General features: G+C 41.5%; 1 long non-coding RNA gene across 1 annotated transcript in view; it reads right to left on the bottom strand.

The window, feature by feature from the left end:
• The window catches only part of LOC104666346, a 40,552-nt gene extending 14,815 nt beyond the window's left edge, over window positions 1-25,737 (bottom strand). The window contains exon 1 of the long non-coding RNA XR_748540.1: window positions 25,458-25,737. This is a non-coding gene — a long non-coding RNA (uncharacterized LOC104666346). The remainder of the gene's footprint in view (window positions 1-25,457) is intronic.
• Between the last annotated feature and the right edge of the window lie 14 nt (window positions 25,738-25,751).

The following is a 25,751-nucleotide window of genomic DNA, read 5'->3' as shown; positions in this document are numbered from 1 at the left end:
TGTAAAGTCAGAGTATCTGCTAAGCAGCCCTCAACAGGTTTCTTTAACATATAGGTATCTGGGTTGCCTTTTTTTTATTAGTAGTAGTATTTTTTTTTTTTTTTTTTTTGAGACAGTGTTCCACTCTGTCTCCTAGGCTGGAGTGCAGTGACATGATCTTGGCTCACTGCAACCTCTGCCTCCTGGGTTCAAGCAATTCTCCTGTCTCTGCCTCCTGAGTAGCTGGGATTACACACACATGCCACTATGCCCGGCTAATTTTTCTATTGTTAGTAGAGATATGGTTTTGACATATTGGCCAGGCTGGTCACTCCAGGCCTCAAGTTATCCACCTGCCTTGGCCTTGCATGGTTCTGGGATTATAGGCGTGAACCACTGCACGCAGCCAAGATTACCTATTTTTTGATGGTTCAGCCTGCCCTCAGTCCAGAGAGTGGAAAGATGGAGAAGTCTTCAATATTCTTGGACAAATAACCAAGTCCACTTTATCTTCACCCAGAACCCAATCATTCATTGCAAGGAAGTTTCCTGATTTTTCTCTGCGTGTCCTTGATTTCCTTTAGTGAAGGGAGACACCATTAAAGTTCATTATGCTTGTATATGTAGTATTTTATGAATTCATCCCTTGAAAGGTGCACAGATCCAGACCAATCAGATTTGCCACTGTGCTGCCTTTCACAGCAGGGAAAGCTTTATGTTGGACAACATTTTGTTTTCTTCTTTCCTGTCCTCTTTGAAACTGCCTATTGCCCTGAATAAACAGTAAGTGGTAAATACTTCTGCCTCTCAGCTTTTTATTTTTATTTCCTTATAATTTTTTATGGGCGAGTTAGCGAGAAGCAGAAAAAACACGAAAGTTATCTTTCAGTGAAAGGTTACTTCTCACTGAGGAGATGGCTAATTAGATTTTGTCTTCAATAAAGCCTGGTGAACTTAATTTGGCAGGTGTCTTACCTCTACACGTGTTGTATTATCCAAATAGAGTTTTCTAAACCCGACTGGTAAAAATTAATGACCTGATGATGTTGGTAAATGTAAAGATGCCAGGCTTCTCATTGGGAGAGGTATATAAGTTCAGGGTGGGACCCAGGAATAAGTACTTTTAATAAGTGCCAATGTGACTCAGAAAACCAGACAGGTTTGGGCAATTTTGGTTAAAAGCAAATTTTTGGCTAGGCATGGTGGCTCATGCTTGCAATCCTAGCACTTTAGAAGGAATGCTTGAGCCCAGGAGTTCGAGACCATTCTGGACAACACGGCAAGACTCTGTCTCTATAAAAATTACAAAAATTAGCTGGGCGTGATGGTGCATTCCTGTGGTCCTAGCTAGGTGCAAGGCTGAAGTGGGAGGTAGTCATGAACCCTGGGAAGTCAAGGTTGCAGTGAACCTTAATTGTACCACTGCACTCTATTTAGCCTGGGTGATAGAGAAGACTCTGGCAAAAAATAAAAAATAATAAAAAAATAAAAAAATAAAAGACAAACTTTCTGGTTAAAAAGAATGCAGTGAAAGAATGCAGGTCCTGGAGCCGGGAAGACAGAAGGCTGGGTTGGACTCCCAGGCACCTACAACTGCATGGGTGTGGGCAGTTACTTTGCCTCTCTGGGTCTAGTTTTCTCTTCTATCAAATTTAGATGCTAATAGGCCTGCTCATGTGGAGCGTCCCATCCAGCGGAAGTCAGCGGCTGATGCTACAGGGGTGCGGGGTCTCACACTGAGGGGAGGGTCAGCACAGAGCAGGGCCCACTCCAGTGAGAATGGCGCCAATACCCTTCAATCAAAGACATGCAAGGACACACCTGTAGCTCAGCAAAATTGGGTTAATTACCTTGTGGTAACAAGAAAAGGTGAACACCATGGGAACCATTAGGTGTCTCAAGAAGAGTGTATCAGAAACAGAGCATTCTAGGATTTGGGCTTTCTTCTTTCAGATGATTTTTGGATAGGTTCCGTAAAGTGAGGACTTTGAATAAAATGCTTTTTAAAAGCAAGGTTAATGCTACAACTGGACTTGTTCATATGTCTATCTAAAAGGCAGAAATACCAGATCAAAGTTAAGCCTATAATTAAGAAAAAACTGTATTCACTCATATCAGTCAGGAAAATAAAGGGATATTTCATCGTTTTTGTAGGTTATTTAATGTCATTGTATTTTTGAGAATTCAGACATGATTTTAAAGTGGTCTAGTTATCATCTTAGTCTGTTAGAATCACAGAGTGGCTCTGCTTGGTATTAGTTTACTGGGAAATTATTTTTTAATGTTTTATAGACACATAATAAGGTGTTCATATGTATGGGGTTCATGTGATACTTCGTTAAATGTAATGATCAAGTCAGGATATTTGGGGTCTCCATCACTTCAAATATTTATTGTTTCTATGTGTTAAGAACATTTCCAGTTCTCTTTTCTAGCTATTTTAAAATACCCAATATATTGTTGTTAAATATGGTCACCCTATTCTGCTGTCAAATATTAGAACTTATTCCTTCTAACTGCATGTTTACGCCCCCCTCAAAAACCCTTCCCAGCCTCTGGTTACCAGCGTTCTACTCTCCACCTCCATAAAATCAACTTTTTTTTGCTCCAACATATGGGTGAGAATATGCAATATTTGTCTTTCTGTCCCTGACTTACTTTACTTAATTTCCTCTAGTTCCATCCATGTTGTTGCAAATAGCAGGATTTCATCCTTTTCAAGGGCTGAGTAATACTCCATTGTGTAATGTACCACATTTTATTTGTTCATCCACTGATAGACAGGTTGATTCCAAATCTTGGAATAGTGTGAATACTGCAAATAGTCCTAAAATAAACATGGGAGTGCAGCTATCTCTGCAATATATGAATTTCCTTTCTTTTATAGATATACCCAGGAGTGGGATTCCTGGATCATGTGGTAGTTCTATTTTTAGTTTTTTGAGGAAACTTCATACTGTTCTCCACCGTGGTTGTGCTAATTTCCATTCTCAACAACAGTATATATCCTCACCAGAACTTATGACCTGTCTTTTGGATAAAAGCCATTTTAACTGGAGTGAGATTATATCTCACTACAGCAGTGATTTGCATTTCTCGATGATAAGTTATGAGGATTTTTTCATATACCTCTTGGCCATTTGTATGTCTTCTTGGAGAAGTCTCTTCAGGTCTTTTGACCAGTTTTAGTTGGATTATTACATTTTTTTTCCTATAGAGTTGTTTGAGCACTTTCTATATTCTGTTTATTAATATCTTGTCAGATGAGTGTGTTGCAAATATTTTTCTCTCATTCTGTGGGTTGTCTCTTCACTTTGTTATTGTATTCTTTGCTGTGCAGGTTTTCAACTTAATTCAATTCAATTGGTTCATTTTTGCTTTACTTGCTGTGTGGGCGGGTATTATTCAAGAAATCCTTGCCAAGACCAATATCCTAGAGTTTCCCAATATTTTCTTCTAGTGTGTCCAGAATTGGTAGGTTTTGGTCTCACTGACTTCAAGAATGAAGACGCGGACCCTCGCGGTGTTACAGTTCTTAAAGATGGTGTGTCCGGCGTTTGTTCCTTCAGACGTTCAGATGTGTCTGGAGCTTCTTCTTTCTGGTGGGTTCATAGTCTCACTGTCGGGAGTGAAGCTGCAGACCTTTGTGGTGAGTGTTACAGCTCTTAAAGGCAGTGCGTCTGGAGTTGTTGTTCTTCCCAGTGGGTTCGTGGACTCGTTGGCTTCAGGAGTGAAGCCGCAGACTTTCATAGTGAATGTTACAGACCCAAAGAGTGAGCTGCAACAACATTTATTACAATAGAGCAAAAGAACAAAGCTTCCACATGGACCTGAACAGGCTGCCACTGCTGACTGGGGCAGCCAGCTTTTATTCCCTTATCGGACCCCACCCACATCCTGCTGATTGGTCTATTTTACAGAGAGCTCATTGGTCCATTTTGACAGAGTGCTGATAGGTGCCTTTACAATCCTTGGGCTAGACAGTCACAGAGTGCTAGTTAGCTACTTACAGAGTTAACTACATACAGAGTACCAATTGGTGTATTTATAAACCTTGAGCTAGACACAGAGTACTGATTGGTGTATTTACAATCCTCTAGCTAGACATAAAAGTTCTCCAAGTCCCCATCCGGTTCAGGAGCCCAGCTGGCTTCACCCAGCGGATCCTGCACTGGGGCTGCAGGCGGAGCTCCCCGCCAGTCCCGAGCTGCACCTGCACTCCTCAGCCCTTGCGCTGTCCTGTGGGACCCAGGAGCCAGGGGCAGGGGGCAGCGTCCGTAGGGGAGGCTCAGGCTGCGCGGGAGCCCACCGCAGCGGGGGAAGCTCAGACGTGGCTGGCTGCAAGTTGCGAGCCCTGCCCTGCGATGAGGCAGCTAAGGCCCGGTGAGAATTTGAGAGTGCCACCCAGGAGGGCCGGCACTGCTGGGGGACCCGGCGCAACCTCCGCAGCTGCTGGCCGGGGTGCCAAGCCCCTCACTGCCCTGGGCCGGAGGTACCGTATGGCCGCATTGTGTGCAGCCCGCCGAACCAGCACCCGCTGGAACTTGCACTGGCCCGAGAGCGCTGTGCGCATTCCGCAGTCCCAGTTCCCGCCGGCGCCTCTCCCTGCTGGCTTCCCAGCAAGCAGAGGGAGGAGGCTTCGGCTTTAGCCAGCCCAGAGAGGGGCTCCCACAGTGCGGTGGGGGGCTGAAGGGCTCCTCAAGCGCCACCAGAGTGGACGTGGAGGCCAAGGAGGCGCTGAGAGTGAGGGCTGCTAGCACATTGTCACCTCTCAGTAGTTTCATAGATCCAGGTCTTAGATTTAATTCTTTTACTCCATTTTAAATTTATTTTTGTATATGGCCAGAGATGGGGGTCTAGTTTCATTCCTCTGCATATGGATGTCCAGTTTTCCCAGCACTATTGATCAAAGAGACTGTCCTTTCCTCAGAGTATGTTCTTGGCACCTTTGTCAAAAATAAGTTCACTGTAAATGTGTATATTTATTTCTGGGATCTCTATTATTCTGTTCTATTAGCCTATATGTCTGTTTTTATGGCAGTACCATGCTGTTTTAGTTACTATCACTTTATAGTATAGACAGACAGATTTTTAAAGTTATTTATTTATTTATTTTTTTTGAGACAGAGTTTTACTCTGTCACCTAGGCCGGAATGCAGTGGCATGATCTCAACTCACTGCAGCATCCACCTCCTGGATTACAGTGATTCTTGTGCTTCAGCCTCCCCAGTAGCTGAGATTACAGGCATGCACCATCACACCTGGCTAATTTTTGTGTTTTTTGTAGAGATGGGGTTTTGCCATGTTGCCCAGGCTGGTTTCGAACTCCTGGGCTCAAGTTGTCCACCTGCCTTGGCCTCCCAAAGTGCTAGGATTACGGGCACAAGACGCTGTACCTGGCCAGCTTTGTAGTATAATTTGAAGTGAAGAAATGTGATGCTTTCACCTTTATTCTTTTTGCTCATGTGTGCTTTGGTTATTCTGGGTCTTTTGTAGATCCATTAAAATTTTAAGATTTTAAATTAAAGTATTTCTTTAAAATTTTGGTATTTTGATAGAGATTGCATTGAATCTGTTTGGTGTAGTATAGATATTTTAACAATATTGCTTTTTCCAATCCAATAACGTGAGATATGTTTCCGTTTTTTTGTGTGTCCTCTTCAGTTACTTTCATCAATGTTGTATAGTTGTCATTGAAGAGATTGTTTAGTTCTCTGGCCACATTTATTGCTAAAATTTTTTTATATTTGTAGCTATTGTAAATGGGATTCCTTTCTTGATTTCTTTTTCAGATTGTTTACTGTTGGCATATGGAAATGCTACTAATTTGTTGTATGTTGATTTTATATTCTACTTCTTTACTGAGTTGGTTTATCAGTACTAATAGTTTTTTTTGGTGGAGTCTTTAGGTTTTTAAAAATGTAAGATTGTATCATCTGCAAACATAGTTTGACTTCTTCCTTCCCAAATTGGATGCCCTTTATTTCTTTATCTTGTTTAGTTGGTCCAATTAGGACTCCTAGGAATATGTTTAAAAAAATTGGTGAAAGTGGGCATGCTTGTCATGTTCCATATCTTAGTTAAAGACCTTTCAGTTTTTCCCTGTTTATTATATTAGCAGTGGTTTTGTTGTATATGACTTTTATAATATTGAGGAATGTTCCCTTTATTAAACCCAGTGTTTTGAGAGTTTTTATCATAAAGAGATGCTACATTTTATCAAATGCTTTTTCTGCATTTATTGAAATGAACTTATGTTTTTTGTGCATTACTCTGTTATGATGTATCTGTATCACATTTATTGATTTGCGTATGTTAAAACATTCTTGCATGAATCCCACATAATCATGATGAATGACCTCTTTAATATGTTACTAAATTAAGTTTGTTAGCATTTCTTTGAGGATTTTTGCATCTGTGTTCATTAGGGATTTCGGCCTGTAATTTTCTTTTGGTGTCTTTGTACGGTGTTGGTATCAGGGGAATACTGGCCTCATAGAATTTGTTTGAAAGTATTTGCTATTCTTTGATTTTTTTTGGAATAATTTAGTTAGGATTGACATCCATTTTTCTTTAAGCGTTTGATAGAATTCAGCAGGTGCTGTTTGATGGGAGACTTTTTACTACTGCTTCTATCTTGTTATTGGTCTATTCAAGTTTTGGATTTCTTCATGGTTCTATCTTGGTAGGTTTTATGTATGTAGGACTTTATCCATCTCTTCTACATTTTCCAGTTTGTTGGTGTATAGTTGCTAATAATAGGTTCTAATGATCCTTTGGATTTATGTGACATTAGTTATAATGTTCTCTTTTTCATCCTGATTTTATTTATTTTGGCTATTCTCTCCTTTTTCCTTAGTCTGGCTGAAGGTTTGTCAATTTTGTTTATCTTTTCAAAAAGCCAACTTTTTGTTTCGTTGATCTTTTGTATTTTTTGAGTCTCAACTCAATTTATCTCATCCCTGAGCTTTATTTTTTGTTTCTTCAACTAATTTTGGGTTTGGTTTGCCCATGCTTTTCTTTCTTTCTTTTTGTTGAACATAGTTACGTTCATTTTTTTGTTACTGGAGTGTTAACCATAGTATTCTCTATTATCAGCAAATGTTAATATTTCAGAATAATTTATTTTATTAAATTTGTGCTCAGATATTAAATGAAGGAAGTCTGTTCTTCAATACCCACATTAACTTTGTTTACTCTCTAAAGAAATAAAGCAATAAGACAATATTTCAGAATATTCACTTATTTGCAGTAATTCAGTGTATCAAGTAAATATCAAAATTGAGGTCTTTTTTTATTCCACAGCAACATTCTACATTGAAACAGGAAAAGAAGAAATTTTTTTTTTATTATTATACTTTAAGATCTAGGGTACACGTGCACAACGTGCAAGTTTGTTACATATGTATACATATGCCATGTTCATGTGCTGCACCCATTAACTGGTCATTTACATTAGGTATATCTCTTAATGCTATCCCTCCCCTGCCCCCCACCCCATGACAGGCCCCGGTATGTGATGTTCCCCTTCCTGTGTCCAAGTGTTTTCATTGTTCAATTCCCAACTATGAGTGAGAATATGTGGTGTTTGGTTTTCTGTTCTTGTGATAGTTTGCTGAGAATGATGGTTTCCAGCTGCATCCATGTCCCTGCAAAGGACATGAACTCATCCTTTTTTATGCCTGCATAGTATTTCATGGTGTATATGTGCCACATTTTCTTAATCCAGTCTGTCGTTGATGGACATTTGGGTTAGTTCCAGGTCTTTGCTATTGTGAATAGTGCCACAATAAACATACGTGTGCATGTGTCTTTATAGCAGCATGACTTATAATCCTTTGGGTATATACCCAGTAATGGGTTGGCTGGGTCAAATGATATTTCTAGTTCTAGATCCTTGAGGAATTGTCACACTGTCTTCCACAATGGTTGACCTAGTTTACAGTCCCACCAATAGTGTAAAAGTGTTCCTATTTCTCCACATCCTCTCCAGCACCTGTTGTTTCCTGACTTTTTAATGATCACCATTCTAACTGGTGTGAGATGGTATCTCATTGATGGTTTTGATTTGCATTTCTCTGATGGTGAGTGATGATGAGCATTTTTTCATGTGTCTGTTGGCTGCATAAATGTCTTCTTTTGAGAAGTGTCTGTTCATATCCTTTGTCCAATTTTTGATGGGGTTGTTTGTTTTTTTCTTGTAGATTTGTTTGAGTTCTTTGTAGGTTCTGGATATTAGCCCTTTGTCAGATGAGTAGATTGCAAAAAATTTCTCCCATTCTGTAGGTTGCTATTCACTCTGATGGTAGTTTCTTTTGCTGTGCAGACAGTCTTTAGTTTAATTAGATCCCATTTGTCAATTTTGGCTTTTGTTACCATTGCTTTTGGTGTTTCAGACATGAAGTCCTTGCCCATGCCTATGTCCTGAATGTTATTGCCTAGGTTTTCTTCTAGGGTTTTTATGGTTTTAGGTCTAACATTTAAGTCTCTAATCCATCTTGAATTAATTTTTGTTTAAGGTGTAAGGAAGGGATCCAGTTTCAGCTTTCTACAAATGGTTAGCCAGTTTTCCCAGCACCATTTATTAAATAGGGAATCCTTTCCCCATTTCTTGTTTTTCTCAGGTTTGTCGAAGATCAGATGGTCGTAGATGTGTGGTATTATTTCTGAGGGCTCTGTTCTGTTCCATTGGTCTATATCTCTGTTTTGGTACCAGTACCATACTGTGTTGGTTACTGTAGCCTTGTACTATAGTTTGAAGTCAGGTAGTGTGATGCCTCCAAATTTGTTCTTTTGACTTAGGATTGTCTTGGCAATATGGGCTCTTTTTGATTCCATATGAACTTTAAAGTAGTTTTTACAATTCTGTGAGGAAAGTCATTGGTAGCTTAATGGGGATGGCATTGAATCTATAAATTACCTTGGGCAGTATGGCCATTTTCACAATATTGATTCTTCCTATCCATGAGCATGGAATGTTCTTCCATTTGTTTGTGTCCTCTTTTATTTCCTTGAGCAGTGTTTTGTAGTTCTCCTTGAAGAGGTCCTTCACATCCCTCGTAAGTTGGATTCCTAGGTATTTTATTCTCTTTGTAGCAATTGTGAATGGGAGTTCACTCATGATTTGGCTCTCTGTTTGTCTGTTTTTGGTGTATAAGAATGCTTGTGATTTTTGCACACTGATTTTGTATCCTGAGACTTTGCTGAAGTTGCTTATCAGCTTAAGGAGATTTTGGGCTGAGACGATGGGGTTTTCTAAATATAGAATCCTGTCATCTGCAAACATGGACAATTTGACTTCCTCTTTTCCTAATTGAATACCCTTTATTTCTTTCTCCTCCCTGATTGCTCTGGTCAGAACTTCCAACACTATGTTGAATAGGAGTGGTGAGAGAGGGTATCCCTGTCTTGTGCCAGTTTTCAAAGGGAATGCTTCCAGTTTTTGCCCATTCAGTATGATATTAGCTGTGGGTTTGTCATAAATAGCTCTTATTATTTTGAGGTACGTTCCATCAATACCAAATTTATTGAGCGTTTTTAGCATGAAGGGCTGTTGAATTTTGTCAAAGGCCTTTTCTGCATCTATTGAGATGATCATGTGGTTTTTGTCCTTGGTTCTGTTTATATGCTGGATTACATTTGTTGATTTGCTTATGTTGAACCAGCCTTGCATCCCAGGAATGAAGCCCACTTGATCATGGTGGATAAGCTTTTTGATGTGCTGCTGGATTCAGTTTGCCAGTATTTTATTGAGGATTTTGCATTGATAGTCTTCAGGGATATTGGTCTAAAATTCTCTTTTTTTGTTATGTCTCTGCCAGGCTTTGGTATCAGGATGATGTTGGCCTCATAAAATGAGTTAGGGAGGATTCCTTCTTTTTCTATTGATTGGAATAGTTTCAGAAGGAATGGTACCAGCTTCTCCTTGTACCTCTGGTAGAATTTGGCTGTGAATCCGTCTGGTCCTGGACTGTTTTTGGTTGGTAGGCTATTAATTCTTGCCTCAATTTCAGAGCCTGTTATTGGTCTATTCAGAGATTCAATTTCTTCCTGGTTTAGTCTTCGAAGAGTGTATGTGTCCAGGTATTTATCTGTTTCTTCTAGGTTTTCTAGTTTATTTGCATAGAAGTGTTTCTAGTATTCCCTGATGGTAGTTTGTATTTCTGTGGGGTTGGTGGTGATATCCCATTTATCATTTTTTATTGCATCTATTTGATTCTTCTCTCTTTTCTTCTTTGTTAGTCTTGCTATAGCGGTCTATCAATTTTGTTGATCGTTTCAAAAAACCAGCTCTTGGATTCATTGATTTTTTGGAGGGTTTTTTGTGTCTCTCTCTCCTTCAGTTCTGCTCTGATCTTAGTTATTTCTTGCCTTCTGCTACTTTTGAATGTGTTTGCTCTTGCTTCTCTAGTTCTTTTCATTGTGATGTTAGGGTGTCAATTTTAGATGTTTCCTGCTTTCTTTTGTGGGCCTTTGGTGATCTAAATTTCCCTCTACACACTGCTTTAAATGTGCCCTTGCTTTTCTAATTCTTTGAGATGCATCGTTAGGTTTGTTTATTTGAAGATTTTCTACTTTTTTGAGGGAGGCGTTTATTGTCTTTCATTCTTTTCTTTTTGCCTGAGGAAGATCTGGGGGCCAATCTTGCTGCCAGCTGAGATTTCCCTGGGTATCCCACTTTAAGTCTAGATTATGTGCTTACATAATTATAGTGACCAGAAGATCTACATTGTGTTGAGCAGCAACAACATGTAGGCACTCTCCTAATTGCTTTGCATGAGTTAAATTATGTTATACAGCAACCCTCTTTCCTTGTCTCTGTTTCTCTCTTTCTCTCTACACACACACACACACACACACTCTCATATAGGCTTGTAAATATATGTCTGTATGTGTGTGTATATGTATATTACACATATATGTACAACATATATATGTACTATATAGATATATATACACACACACACACACGCACACACATCCCATTTTTCTAATAAAGCAACTAAAGCAAGAGAGAGAGGCAGGCCAGTGTCACACAAATGGTTAATGACAACAGACCTTTTCATTTGGACCTTTGTCATTAGGCCTCTGTCAACAGACCTTTGTCATTTGGACAACACCACCTTCCTCTAGTGCCCCCTCTCTCCACCACTGCCTTTCATCTTTTGATTACTTAACTATGCCAGTTGGTTTCCTAGCCAGCTTTTTAGGTGATCCCCACGAGCACCCTGTGAGGTTGGTGCTACCATTACCCATCATACAAATGAAGGAACTGAGAGGCTCAGAGACCTTAGTATCCTGACCATCCACGTGAAATGCAGATCCTCCTTCAGGGAATCTCGAGCTCAAGAAAAGCTGTTCTTCCTAATTTAATTCTACGTTCTTGAAAATAAAAGCTAAACAGGTATGAGTGCAACTCAAAGGCAGACCTGAGATAAAACAACAGATAAAAAGCACCCCTGGTTCACTTATTTTATGTCTTTCTCAAAGAGCAAAAGAGGTTTCTTCCTCTTTCCTTTCTAAGTACCTTCCCATTTAGGCTGCAATTTCTCTGTGCATCCCTTGTTTTCTCTGAGAAAGAGGGGATGCACTCAAGCATAACAAAGTGTCCCAGAATGTAATGTTGAGTTGACCATAATTGGACACTTACTCCCTATTTACTCTCTGTGAGTCACAAGGCCAGAACAATTCCCTTTGTCCTTTGGAAAACCTCCTTGTTGGGTGGAGATGCTCTTCACACTGAACAGCTGTTCAAGCTTGTCATGGTGCAAAAGAGCAAATGACACACTGAGCCCTACTTGTTACCCATACTGGGTCTGCTGCTGCTGCTGTCTTTAGAAAAGGCCCCTGTCTTTAGAAAAGGCTGCTGTCTTTAGAAAAGGCCCCTGACCTTATAAACCACATTAAAGAGTTTTAGAAGCTATCTTTCCTGTAAAGACAAGAAGAGCCATGTGAACTAGCTCAATACTAAACAAAAGTTTCTAGTCTTCCCTTTTTACCTTTATTTATCCTAATTTTCTTTTTTTCCCTTAGTTTCAGAGGGTGAGAGGCCAAAGGAGAAAGCAGCAATAGAGAGGGAAGGGGTTCTCAAGGTAGCTACTCTATGTGGTTGAGGGGTCAGGACAAGAGTGTAATTTTCAGTCCTGGACTCTGAGACATATATTCACCTAGGTTTGGGGAGAGGGTTGAGAGACTTGAGGGTTGGGCCACTCTCAAAGCCCATAAAATTAGTGGAAAATAGGAAATCCTCAAACAGAGACTTTGCTTTAAATGGGGAGGAAGTGGGGAAAGAGGAGGAGAACAAAAATTACAAGAGTCAAAATACACTGTACGAGTATGTGATAATGTGACAAAATAAGGATTTAAACACTGGTCTGTTCATTTATTTATGTATTCTCCATTTGATAAATATTTCTGCCAATTCATGTCCACTGAGAAGCAGATTCCACGATGACATTATACACATGAAAGGTCTATTATGAGAAATGCTTGTGAAGGATGAAGAGAAGAGTAGACAGGGACATGCAAGGAGAGGCTTTAGACTATGAGGCAGGTTTGACTCCAGCAAGTGGAGAGAGGGAAGGAAGACTCATACCCACACTGTTGCAGATCTCTAAGAAATCCAGCCAGGCACATAAGGAGTCCACAGGCAAAAATGCCCAGTGGGAGTTGCACGTTGGGCAGAAATGTCCTGGCTCTACTACCCCACTGCCACTTTTGGTTAGTGTTTAGAAATACCTTGGGTGGGAGGATGGAGACATATGGTCCTTGAAGCAGGTTTTTGTGAAGGGAGATGTGAGCACTGGAATCTAAGGCTGCCAGTGTCCACCCCTTGGGCTGCACAGGGCTTCTTCTGCACATGATCAGGAAGCAGTTACTCAGTGTATCCCATGAGCCTTATTCCCTGAAGGGAAGATAAGAAGAGCGAGTATATGGAACACCCTACAGACTTGGTTGCTGCAGTTGATCTTAGCACCACATGAGGTTCCTACCATCTCTCTCCTTCAGTATAAATGACAAATTCTTCCACTCTCATGGGTTTTCCCTGAAGATCTTGCTGGCGGACTTGATACTGCAGCCTAACCACCCCTCATGGTAATCATACTCTTGTCAGTCGGGGGTTGCTATATATGTTCACTCACAGTTATAATTAGACAAAGGAATATAAGAAGGTACCAAAGTGGATCACGTGAGTTCCATGCATATTCTTCCCATTCCTCTCTTGCCCCCATTGTGTAAGAGCATTTTCATCTCCTTTCAATGAGGGTCAATTATGCCTGCCATGATGGTGACCCCTTATCTGTTGACCTCTTCACAAGGGGTCCAAGGTGCCCAGGTGCCTGCCATAACCTGTAGCTCAAGGGGAACCTTGCTTTTCCCATGGACAGAGTGCCTCCATTCAGGGACAGGACCCCTAGCTGTGCAGAGCTCAGAATGGCAGGAATGAGAGACAAACATTCTCCCAATGGGCCATTGGGAAGATGGTAAATAGAGCCATTGTTTTATTACTCTGATTTTATGGATCAACTTAGTCTTCCCTTAGCTACACAACACCATATAGAGGTCTCTGATTTAATGCATATACTACATTCTAAAAAATGGTAATATATCCTCACAGAGTATTACCCCAATCTGGTATTTCAACCATGCCTTAGTAAGTAATTCCAATTCTCTCAAGCTCTCCAATCCTTCCATGCAATGCAATATGTTTTATGGCTGATAGATCTTATGTTTATGGGCCCTTTCATGAACCTCCTTATTATGTAGTGGGTTCCTGTTGGATGCCATGTTGTATGAAATTTCATGCTTGTGGATCAAGCCACCTATAAGCACACAGATAGTGGTACTGGCTGAGGTTTCCCTGGCAGGAAAGTAAATCTGTCTATAAAATATATATCTAAGGCTGTGATTAGTCACTGGGTTTTCCAGAAAGGAAGGGATCCAATTTAATCGGCTTGGAACAAAGTGGCTCTTCTCCTTGGGACCAATGTGTCATAATTGAAATTCAATTTTGATCTCGCTTGCAAGCAGATTGGGTAATTAGAGATGCAGTTGAAACTCAGTTTTGATCTCTCTTGCAAGCAGATTGGGTATTTAGAGATGCAATAATGAGAATGAACTTTATGAGTTAAAGTCCATATTATTGGGCCCATCTATACTTTCCACCTTTGCCACCATGAAGACTAATCAGTGTGTCTGCCATGCTAGTTCTGGAGTAGATAATGACAAAGGTTTGCTCGTGTGAACTGGCAGGATCATTTTGTCTCCTGGATTGTTGATTTATTCTTCAATCATAGATTACTTATAGTGACATAAATGTGTGAAACAGCTTCATGGCTTATGCCAACTCCGTTATGCCCATCCATGTACCTCTTTCCCAGATCTTTTGTCTCAGACTTTCCAGTCTTTTCCTTACGGGACTCTGACCAGCCACCCAGGTCGTTGACCACTGTTCAGGAATCTATAACTATTTGCATCTCAGGATTCTACTTGCATACAAAGAGGATGGCCAGGTACACTCATTCCAGTTCTAACAATGACGAAGATTTACCCTCACCACTGCCTTTCAACCCCACCACTGAGTATATGTGTAATGCAGCCCCCATCCATTTTTAAGTTGTATGTGCATACCTAGCTGACCTATCTAAAAACCAAGATCTGGGAGTGAGCTGATGGAATGATTCTTGTGTAACCACGGCAGGTGACATGCATGGCTCAGTTACTTGCTCATACAGTGTACTCAGTCCCTCTGGTTTTGTTCTGGCTTAATGTCATATGTGCCATTTCCATTTTATGATGGATTTTGTGGTCCTGCCTGACCTTGGGAAAAGAGGGTCCAATAGAACATAGCTCATAACTAACAGTTCCAGATGCATGGTCATTTGGTGCCCTCTTGGTCCATCTCTGTTTCTTCCCTACTGGAGAAGAGTAATATGCCAGGATTGGACTCACACAAGAAAAGTAATACATTTCTGCTACAGATTGTATGGCCTGGTTGTAGAACTTCATGGCTTTGCTTTAAAACTCCAATTGTGATTTGCCATAAACTGCACGATACATATATGCGTGTGTGTGTCTCTGTGTGTATGTGTATATACAACCCTGACATCTCTAACATCATAGTGACTGTAGTGACTGATGGATCATATGGCCCAAGTGGCAAGGCTGTCTACAGTAGAGCTTGCATCTGCTGCAGAGCTTTTTTCTGACCAAAGCAAGTCAACTTCTGTGTCTTAAAATATATGGTTCTCAGCAGTGTTTTTGTGTGTGGAATGTGCTGCCTCCAGAACCTGGAGCGTCCCACTGGATATTATGTTTACTTCCTTGTTGCAGGGGATGCAAGGTGCAGCAGTTTGTCTTTTAATGAGGAGTTCCTATATACCCTGAATACTGGACACCTGAAAACATATTGACATGGCAGGTCCCAGAATTTTATTTTTTTACATACGTGTCTTATTAAAGACTTCTGCAAACCAATCACCTGTTGCTTGCCCTGACCAATCAGCATGATGCCATCAACATAATGAAACAACATGTTATTTTTCAGGATGTCTAGATGGTCCATATTTCTTTAGAATACATCATGAGTAAGGATGGGAGTATTAGCATAATATTGGAGCAAAGATGTAAAGAAATGCATCCCATTTGTATATGAATTGTGTCTGATTTTCCTGGGATTAAAATATAAATTGTTGGCCAAATAAGTAGACACATACCATGGACCTGAGGCTTTAATAATTTGTTCTAATAACAATAGCCTATCTGAGATAGCGACTGAACAGGGCTACTGCTTGACGGAAGTTGAGATAGTGTAAAGTCACAGGCTAAGCTTCATCTGCTTTTTGGAGGGGCTCAACTGGTGAAATAAACGAAAATATGATTGTGGCCATGATCCGCGCACTCATTGATCTTTAATTGGGGAGTGAATCTCTGCTAGCTTTCTCCTCAAAATGTAATATTGTTTTGGTTTTGCAACTTTGACTGTGTGGGGGCAGTTAAAGTGACTCATATTTGGCCTTTCCCACTATGCCAGTTCTGACCTCACAGGACGGATATCCCATGTGCATTTCTAACTGTGGAACATGTCAACCCAAATTAGATACCTAGGGACTGAGGAAGTAACTGCAAATTGGTACACAGGCCACAATTATTTTTGCTTTTTCAAATATAAAGCCCAGAAATTGCTGAGATATTTTTTGCAATTCTTCACCTTCTTCCTGAAGACTGAAGGTGATTCTTTCCTGATCTGAGTGATTTGAGTCCAGGAACTGGTGTTTCTCATTCAGCATTTGGGATCAGGTGATAGAAAAAATTTCATAGGAGCCTATAGTAAAGAAATATTGGAGGATATATTCTTATTATTTATCCAGAGAAAAATAGTGAGCCCAAAGTGAAATTCAATTACCCTCCATGCCTGGTGAAATCCAGTTCAGCCTCTACCTGCAGTTATTCGTATCACAAGTGCTTGTCTTTATTTGGAATATAAAGCAGGACACAGTTCCCACCTTCTCAATTATTTCTCATTTGAAGGTGGAAGAATCTTTGGAATTCCTTTCTTCTAAACAATTTGTTCTTAGAGGAAAGAGGAAATATCACACAACTCTGCCCAGGTTGCAGACCCCATTTAGGGATTCTCCTGAGGACAAAAGTGCGTCAACTTGAGTTCACTCCACCACTGTGAGTCGATTATTCTCAACCTGCTCAGGAGTGTTTAAATGCCCTCTACCCACCAGCATTATTTCCGTCTAGGCCTATGAACATTCTGTCTTTGGTTATGTACTCTATTATAGCTGCTGCATATTAAGCACCAAACACATTACAGGACATTTGGATTTTAAATTTTCATTGATCCAGGCCCCCCTCTTCATTTGTGAATTTAAGAGTCAAACATTTATTGAGTTCCTACCTTGTGCAGCTCAGCAATCTCTCCAATGTAAAGCCCTGAGCCTCCCTTCATTAAATAGCTGAACCCCTAATGATATGTTAGGCACTGCCCTAGGTGCTGAATATCCAGTGGAGAACTAAACCAAACCTGGACCATCCAGTCATGGTGGTTACAGTCTACCAGAGAAGAAAGACATTAACCAAACAAGCACATACTTATTAAATTACATACTGAAATATGCACCACACATAAAATGCACAAGGAACTACAAGAGGACAGGCAGGGGTGCCTGACCTCTCTGGGACTGCAGTGAGGATGAATGTATGAGTAACTTTTGAACAATAAGCTCTATATAAGTATCAGCCAATTGCATTCTCACATAACTATTGATAGGCAGATCCTGAACTTGACACAGGTTCTCTGACTTAATCCCCAGACTCTCATCCACCACCCTAAACTCTGCCTTTCTCCTAACCTTTGAATGTACCAGCTCTGTCTCCTGAGGTGGCTATTCTGTCAGGGCTAAAGCAGTGGCACTGGAACTTTTGGGGACAATCTTCTTTAATACAAGGGTGCAAACAGGAAAGAACTGATGGTCCTCTGCTGAAAGAGAGACAGAAATACAAGCCTTTCCACTTAATTTTCAAATTTCCAGCAGTATTGTTGCGGTAATTTGGATTCATTCTGCAGCAGAGACATCTTAACTTTTTCCTTTCCAATGACTCTTTACATTTCTATGGTCATACTGTCTTTTATGACATAAAAAACATTTAAATTGTGGCATTTGTTCAATGTTGAGTTCTGGTTTTGTTTTGTTCCTTTCAAATTTATCTTTCTTGTAAGTCAAAGAACACAGAATTATTGAATTCATTTCTATTACCATGTTTGCTGTTTGAATGAAGTTATTTAATTGGTACCAAAAGAAATGTGGGTCTGTTGCTATTCACTCATGAAAGAGATTCGCAAATGAACTTCCCCAATCTGTATCAGGCAGAAGCTACACCAGAAATGCAGCTCTGCTCTTTAAGAATAATAATCTTGGCCGGGCGCGGTGGCTCAAGCCTGTAATCCCAGCACTTTCGGAGGCCGAGACGGGCGGATCACGAGGTCAGGAGATCGAGGCCATCCTAGCTAACACAGTGAAACCCCATCTCTACTAAAAAATACAAAAAAACTAGCCGGGCGAGGTGGCGGGCGCCTGTAGTCCCAGCCACTCCAGAGGCTGAGGCAGGAGAATAGCGTGAACCCGGGTGGCGGAGCTTGCAGTGAGCTGAGATCCTGCCACTGCACTCCAGCCTGGGCGACACAGCAAGACTCTGTCTCAAAAAAAAAAAAAAAAAAAAAAGAAGAAGAAGAATCTCACCAGACTCTCATTATTAGTGCTCAGCTCTGGGTCCTACCAATTAAACATTTCTAAACTTGTGGGATAAGAAGGATTGGCCCCAGTGTCCCCTACCCTTTGAAAATACAGTGGTTCTGAGTGGGGCTGGGTGGGGGGCTTGTATTAGTCCATTTTCACACTGCTATAAAGGAATACCTCAGACTTCATAATTTGTATAGGAAAGAGGTTTAATTGACTCACAGTTCCACATTGCTGGGGATGCCCTAGGAAACTTGCAATCATGGCAGAAGACAAAGGGGAAGCAGGCACCTTCTTCACAAGGCAGCAGGAAAAAGAGAGAGAGGGTGAAGGAGGAACTTCCAAACATTTATAGAACCATCAGGTCTCATGAGAACTCACTCACTATCATGAGAACCAGATGGGGGAAACCACCTCCCATGATCCAATCACCTCCCACCAGGTCCCTCCTTTGACACATGGGGATTACAATTTGAGATGAGACTTCAGTAGGGACACAGAGCCAAACCATATCATTCTGCCCCTAGCCCCTCCCAAATCTCCTGTCCTTTTTACATTTCAAAACCAATCATGACTTCCCAACAGTCCCTGAAAGTCTTAATTCATTTCACCATTAACTCAAAAGTCAAAGTCCAAAGTCTCACCTGAGACAAGGCATGAGCCTTTTGCCTATATGCCCGTAAAATCGAAAGCAAGTTAGTTACTTCCAAGATACAGTGGGGGTACAGGCATTGCATAAATGCTCCCATTCCAAATGGGAGAAATTGGCCAAAACAAAGGGGCTACAGACTCCATGAAATCAGAAATCCAGCAGGGCAGTCATTCAATCTTAAAGCTCCAAAATGATATCCTTTGACTCCATGTCTCACATCTGGAGCACACTGATGCAACGTGTGGCCCCCACAGCCTTGGGCAGCTCCTTTACAGGCTGGCATCGAATGCCTTTTCCAGGTGCACAGTGCAATCTCTCAGTGCATCTACCATTCTGGGGGCTGGAGGACAGTGGCTCTCTTCTCACAGCTCCATTAGGCAGTGCCCCAGTGAGGATTCTGTGCTGGGGCTCCAACCCCACATTTCCCTTTTGTACTACCCTAGCAGAGGTTCTCCATGAGGGCTCCACCCCAGCAGCAGACTTCTGCGTGGACATCCAGGTATTTCCATACATCCTCTGAAATCTAGGCAGAGATTTCTAAAGTGCACCCCTTGTCTTCTGTGCACCCACAAGCCCAACACCAGGTTGAAGCTGCCAAGGCTGGGGGTGTGCATTCGCTCAAGCAATGGCCCAAGCTGTACCTTGGCCCCTTTTTAGTCACTGCTTGCACTTCGTGACTGGGACATAGCCAGGTCCCAAGGCTGCACAGAGAAGCGGGGCCCTGGGGCTGGCCCACTAAAGCATTTTCCCCTCCTATGCCTCCAGGCCTGTGATAGAAGGGGTTGCCTTGAAGATCTCTGACATGCCTTGGAGACATTTTCCTCCATGTCTTGGTGATTAACATTCAGCTCCTTGTTACTTTTGCAAATTTTTGCAGGTGGCTTGAATTTCTCCCCAGAAAATGGGGTTTTCTTTTCTACTGCATCATCAGGCTTGCAAATTTTCCAAACTTTTATGCTCTGCTTCCCTTGTAAACATAAGTTCCTCATCTCCATCTGATACCACCTCAGCCTGGACTTCATTGTTCATATCACTATGAACAATGGTTTTAGTCAAATGGTTTTAGTCAAAACTATTTAACAAGTCTCCAGGAAGTTCCAAACTTTCCCACATCCTCCTGTCTTTTTCTGAGCCCTCCAAACTGTTCCAACACCTGCTTGTTCCAAAGTGGCCTCCACTTTTTCAGGTTATCTTTATGGCAGTACCATACTCTTGATACCCGTTATATTACTCGTGTTCACATTGCTATAAAATACCCCAAACTGGGTAATTTATAAAGGAAGAGGTTTAATTGACTCACAATTCCACATTGCTGGGAAGGCCACAGGAAAGTTACAATCATGGGAGAAGGTAAAGTGGAAGCAAGCACCTTCTTCACAAGGTGGCAGGAGAGAGACAGAGAGAGATCAAAGGAGGAATTGCCAAACACTTACAAAACCATCCGATTTTGTAAGAAGTCACTCACTATCATGAGAACTACATGGAGAAACCACCCCCATGATCTAATCGTCTCCCACCTGGTCCCACTCTTGACACATAGAGATTACAATTTGAGATGAGAGTTGGGTGGAGAGACAGAGCAAAACCATAAAAATCCTCATTAGACAGACTGCCCTCCAGGGTCTTTCTGACTTGGGGGCTCTGCTCCCCCATTTCCTCCTCTGCTCTCACCAGGCCTGTCATCTTCATTGTTGACATCTTGTGATACAAAGACCAAAGAGGCCTTGATGGTTTTAGACTTCCAGGATGGAGGGACAAAAGAGTCAGACTCACTCAGCCATGTTCCTCTGCCTTCCCCGCTGTGTGCATTTGGTTTCTGGACCACAAGATACCCTGACAGCTCAAGTCAGTGCCTGGGAAAGTCATTTGATGGGGCTCAGTATTTTGGCATGTTCAAGTTTGAATCTGTCTACGAGGAGAATGAAGGATCCCTGTCAGGGTCCCGCAGTAGCCAGAAGTTCCTTATGTTTTCCTTGTACGTGCGCATGTGCATATGTGTACATGTGCACGTGTGTGTGTAAATATTAATTTTTGAGTGACTACTATTGCTAGTTATTGAGTGAAGCAGTTTGCATGGATTGCCGCAATCCTTCAAAACCCTTAGCGGTAAGAGAATTACATCATCATTTATAGGTGGGTACCCAAAATTCAGATAGGTGATCACACCCTGGATCCTATAACACCTATGAACATTGTCATGGTTCAGAACCCAGGTTTTCATGGACACCACTGTATTCTCTCCCCCTCCCTTTCTCTCTTTCTTGCTTTCTCATTATGGCCAGTCTCTCTCCCTGAAAAGCTGTGTTCTGGACCCTATTTTTTTTTCCTAAGAGAGGTTAGTTCCCTTCCCCCAATGCCATCCTAAATTCTAAGCCTATGGTTTTAACAGATGAGAAGGAAGCAGGCAACTCAGCCCAGTGAGGCCTGGAATAGTACCAGGGACATGGCTGCCCAGGAGTCCTGGAGTATGGCCAGGGCTGAAGCTGAATACAAGCTAAGCACCATAGGTGGGGTGGGATCTGAGAAGCCCCTGAGCTGTGTGAACAGATTTTATTGTTCTCACATCCTGGGCCTCTCCCTTCTGCATCCCAGAGGAGAGATTTAATTTTCTCAGCAGATACTGCTGCCTCCAGCATTAGTTCTGCAGTTTCAGCATCTGGTCCCCTCCAGTGCCTTTTGCAGAGCTGTGATGTATCTTTCATTTGAGCACATGGGCCGAGGGCATCCAGCTATGGAGACACATGGAGGAGACAGGGGCCAAGAAGGAGTGGACACAAAGAAATTCTAGGGCAAGTCCAAAGCCCTAAATTGGAATCAGAAGCAGAATGACTAGTTAGCAATTTGGGAAGAAAAACAAACAAAAGTTGGAGATTTTTCTCATTTCTTATGTAAATATAATTTCTACTAGATTAAAAATTAAATGTAAAATGCAAAATGATAAAAGTACAAGAGGAGAACAGGGACAGATTTAGCCAAAGGTCAGGCTTGGTAGCTCACACCTGTAATCCCAGCACTTTGGGAGGCTAAGGTGGGCAGATCAGAAGGTCAAGAGATTGAGACCATCCTGGCCAACATGGTGAAACCCCATCCCTACTAAAAATTAGCTGGGCTTGGTGGCAGGCTGCATGTAGTCCCAGCTACTTAGGAGGCTGAGGCAGGAGAATCACTTGAACCCAGGAGGCGGAGGTTGTGGTGAGCCGAAATCACACCATTGCACTCCAGCCAGGTGACAAAGAGAGACTCCGAAAAAAAAAAAAAAAAAAAAAAAAAAGACATAAAAGTCTCAAATCATAAAGGAGAAGAGATTGATAGGATTCACCACATATCTCAGGTATCAAGTCATCATCCTTTGACAGAAATGAAAAGATACAGAATAAAGAAAGAAGAATAAAATGTTAACAGTAGAATTTAGGTGCTGGTAGGTATATGGGTCTTCACTAAAAACTTCTTTCAATTTTTCTGCATATTTGAAAATTTTCATAATAAGTAGTTAGATACAATTATATAGGGTGAGCAGCCATGCGTAAAATTAGTTCAACATGTGACCACAGCTATTTTTTCTCATAGAGCACATGCGACATTTTATTCAATTATTAATTTACTATCATTATTAGTCTTCAGCCACACAATTTTTTTTCCACCAAAGTGGAGGTTATTAGCAGGTCATTTGCTTCACTCTCCTGTCATTTAGGAAAAAGGGTAGAATTTGGTGGAAGAGAAACTAAGCTTTTTTAATCTTTCTCCCCATTCTCACAGACAAGACAGGATGCACCCTCTTTCCGTGAGAAACTGAAACCCATTAATCCGAAATTAGAAGATTTACTGTTCAGAAGTTATTCTATGAAAAAATACTTGCTCATGCATGTTTATGGCAGTACAATTCGCAGTTGCAAAAATGTGAAACCAACCCAAAACCCATCAATCAACGAGTGGATAAAGAAACTGGTGTGTGTGTGTGTGTGTATATATATATATATATAAATAAAATATAATATATATGATGGAATACTACTCAGCCACAGAAAAAGAATGAATTAATGGCATTTGCAGCAACCTGGATGAGATTGGAGACTATCATTCTAAGTGAAGTAACTCAAGAATGGAAAACCAAACATCATTTGTTCTCACTTATAAGTCGTAGTTAAGCTAGGAGTATGCAAAAGCGTAAGAATGACATGATGGACTTTGGGGACTCAGGGGGAAAGAGTGGGAAGAGGGTGAGGGATAAAAGATGACAAATTGGGTTCAGTGTATACTGCTCGGGAGGTGGGTGCACCAAAATCTCACAAATCACCACTAAAGAGCTTACTCATGTACCAAATAAAACCTGTTTCCCAAAAACCTATGGAAATAATTTTTAAAAAAGAGGAAATTTTGAGTAGCAGGAGCCAACAGGGAGGCTTTGTTCTTTTCTGTAGTTTTAGTCCTCATCCTGATGTGTCAGGCCAGAAAGTGTCTCTGCCATGACTGAACCCTCTGGTCCCTTCAGGAAGCAAGGAGTCCAGAAAACACTACAGGCAGAAATCTCAGCCCCAGCCCTACCTGGCAATGATAGGAGGTAGGCCAATAACACCTATGATAGCTAAAAGTCCAGGAGAGACACTCCCAATGCTGGGGAAAGCTTGAGTGGGATCCAGAGCCAAACAGAACTGCACAATCTCCTGGTTTCCCATATTTATCTATTAAACAACAAAGGTTTTTGATAACTATGCCTCGTACTTTTATCTTTAGTATGTAGATATCTGCATTCCTCACTAACAACTTTATATAAAATAGCAAAGCATTTATAGATGTAGAAACATATGAAATTCACTAGGGGTAAAGTCACTGAATCCTGGAAGAGGTTTTGAAGAGTATTTACACCATTGTATTTCAGGAAATTCTAGAGTCTTGAGAACTGAGCAGTCTCCAGGAAGTTCCACACCCTGCTCCCCCTCCTCTCCCTCTAGCTCTTTTAAGCTGGAGAAGTGTGAAGAAAATCCCTCCCTTTGCTCCACTTTCAGGTGGTTTTGTGAGCACCAAATATTTGGAGGCCTTGGCAGCCACCTTCTGCCAATGAGGGAAGACCAAAAGAATCACAGAGAAGCCTTCCAGAGCTCTGACTGGAGTCAATGAACCGATCCTAGAAACACCTGTCGCTTGTTGGGTGAGAAGTTTGCTGGTGATTAGGCTACATTCCCTCGGGTATAGCACACAAGCAGGTGGATTCACTGATCTGTGAGGCGGCAGCACGCAAACTAATAATTACCGCACGGGCGGTAAGTGCTCTGGTGGAAGTAAGTCTAAGGTGATGGGGGACATCTAATTCAAACTTAGGGGGTCAAGGAAGCCTTCTCAGAGGAGGTAAGCCCTGAGCTGTGACACACAGGATGAGCAAGAGTCATCTCCACAAGGCAGGAGGTAGGGGCCTCAGACTACCTGCCCAGGGTTGAAAGAGAGACTGAACATGCCAGTGTGGCTGCTGGGGAAGGAGCGTCTAACATAAGATGAGGATGGAGAGGTGGGCAGGGGCCAGGCCAAGTAACAGAAATGGAGAACCACGGAAGAATTTTTACCAGAAAATTAGATCTGTAATTTAGAATAATCACAGTGAGTACTGTTGCATTGCTGACTGGATACAATAAGATAATAGTAATAGCTAATATTTATACAACACTATGTGACAGGCTCTAGGCACTTTAGAGGCATTAGAACATTAGATTACTTAATCCGTATATTTTGTTCTCATGTATATTAACAATAGTAGTAGTTAATATATATGATTACTAACAATAGTAATTATGTGAGAGAGATATATATCATATTTTTAGTAATTACATGAGAGGTGTATGTGATATATATTATATACATCTCTCACATAACTATTGTTAGCAATCATAATGTTAACTATTACTATTGTTACTGTTGTTATATGGTATATATCTCACATGATTATGCTTGTATATTTACAAGTATATATGGTGGGGGACACATTGGGGATGTCTCATCTCTATATCATATTCATCTTGTAGTATGTGTGTATAGATAGATGATAGATCGATCGATAGATTTCTCACATGATTATATATATATTTATATATATATATATACACTCACAGGTGTCCCACAGCCCATAGCAAACATAGGGAGAGGTATATATAATATGTATCTCTCTCACATGATTACTATTTTATCCCCACTTACAGATAAGGAAACTGAGTCAAGTGGACAAACAAGGATCTGTAGCCCTACTGCCTGCCTGAGCCTGAGTGCCGCATGGCACTTGGAGGAACAGCTGTGGCTGGAGGCTAATTTCCTGTTTGCACTTTGAAGGCTGCTCTCCCTGGTCAGAGACTCCGATGGGACACAAGTGTGGAGCCTGTGAGTCCTGACGCAGACTTTTACTTGGTAAAGGTTCAGGAGAAGCAAGTGGCTGATTATAAGATATACGATTTCTACTGAGGGCCAGGCAAAAGGCAGGTGTCTCACGTATGAACTGAGTTTGCTCTTTTGATCCTGAGAATAGCTCTGTCGAGTTGGGGAGGTGCTCTGGACATTTTACAGATGCCGAAACTGAGACCCAGAGAAGTTAAGCGACTCACCCAGGGTCCCAGTGTTACTAGAAGGTGTGCAGTGGTCTTCCAGGGAAGACCCTCTTGTATCAGAAGGGAGAGATGATCAGTTCAGAAGGCCCTAGAAAAGACGAGGTCGTTTGAAAGTGATAGCAGTTCCTCCGGGGGCGATCCTGGAGCACAAAGTGCCACATGTCAAGGCACCGACATAAAAAGGGGCTCCCTATCTCAGAGCCCACCTGGTCTCTTCCTTCTCAGGGTGGCTCCTCTCTCTCTCTCTCTGCCTCTACCCCTTGTCCTAGCCTAGTATGGGTGCAGGTCCCA

Source organism: Rhinopithecus roxellana, chromosome 10, assembly GCF_007565055.1.
Source record: "Rhinopithecus roxellana isolate Shanxi Qingling chromosome 10, ASM756505v1, whole genome shotgun sequence".
NCBI classification, from domain to species: domain Eukaryota; kingdom Metazoa; phylum Chordata; class Mammalia; order Primates; family Cercopithecidae; genus Rhinopithecus; species Rhinopithecus roxellana.
Note: the sequence above shows the minus strand (reverse complement) of the source record. Positions and strands in the feature narration are given on the sequence as shown.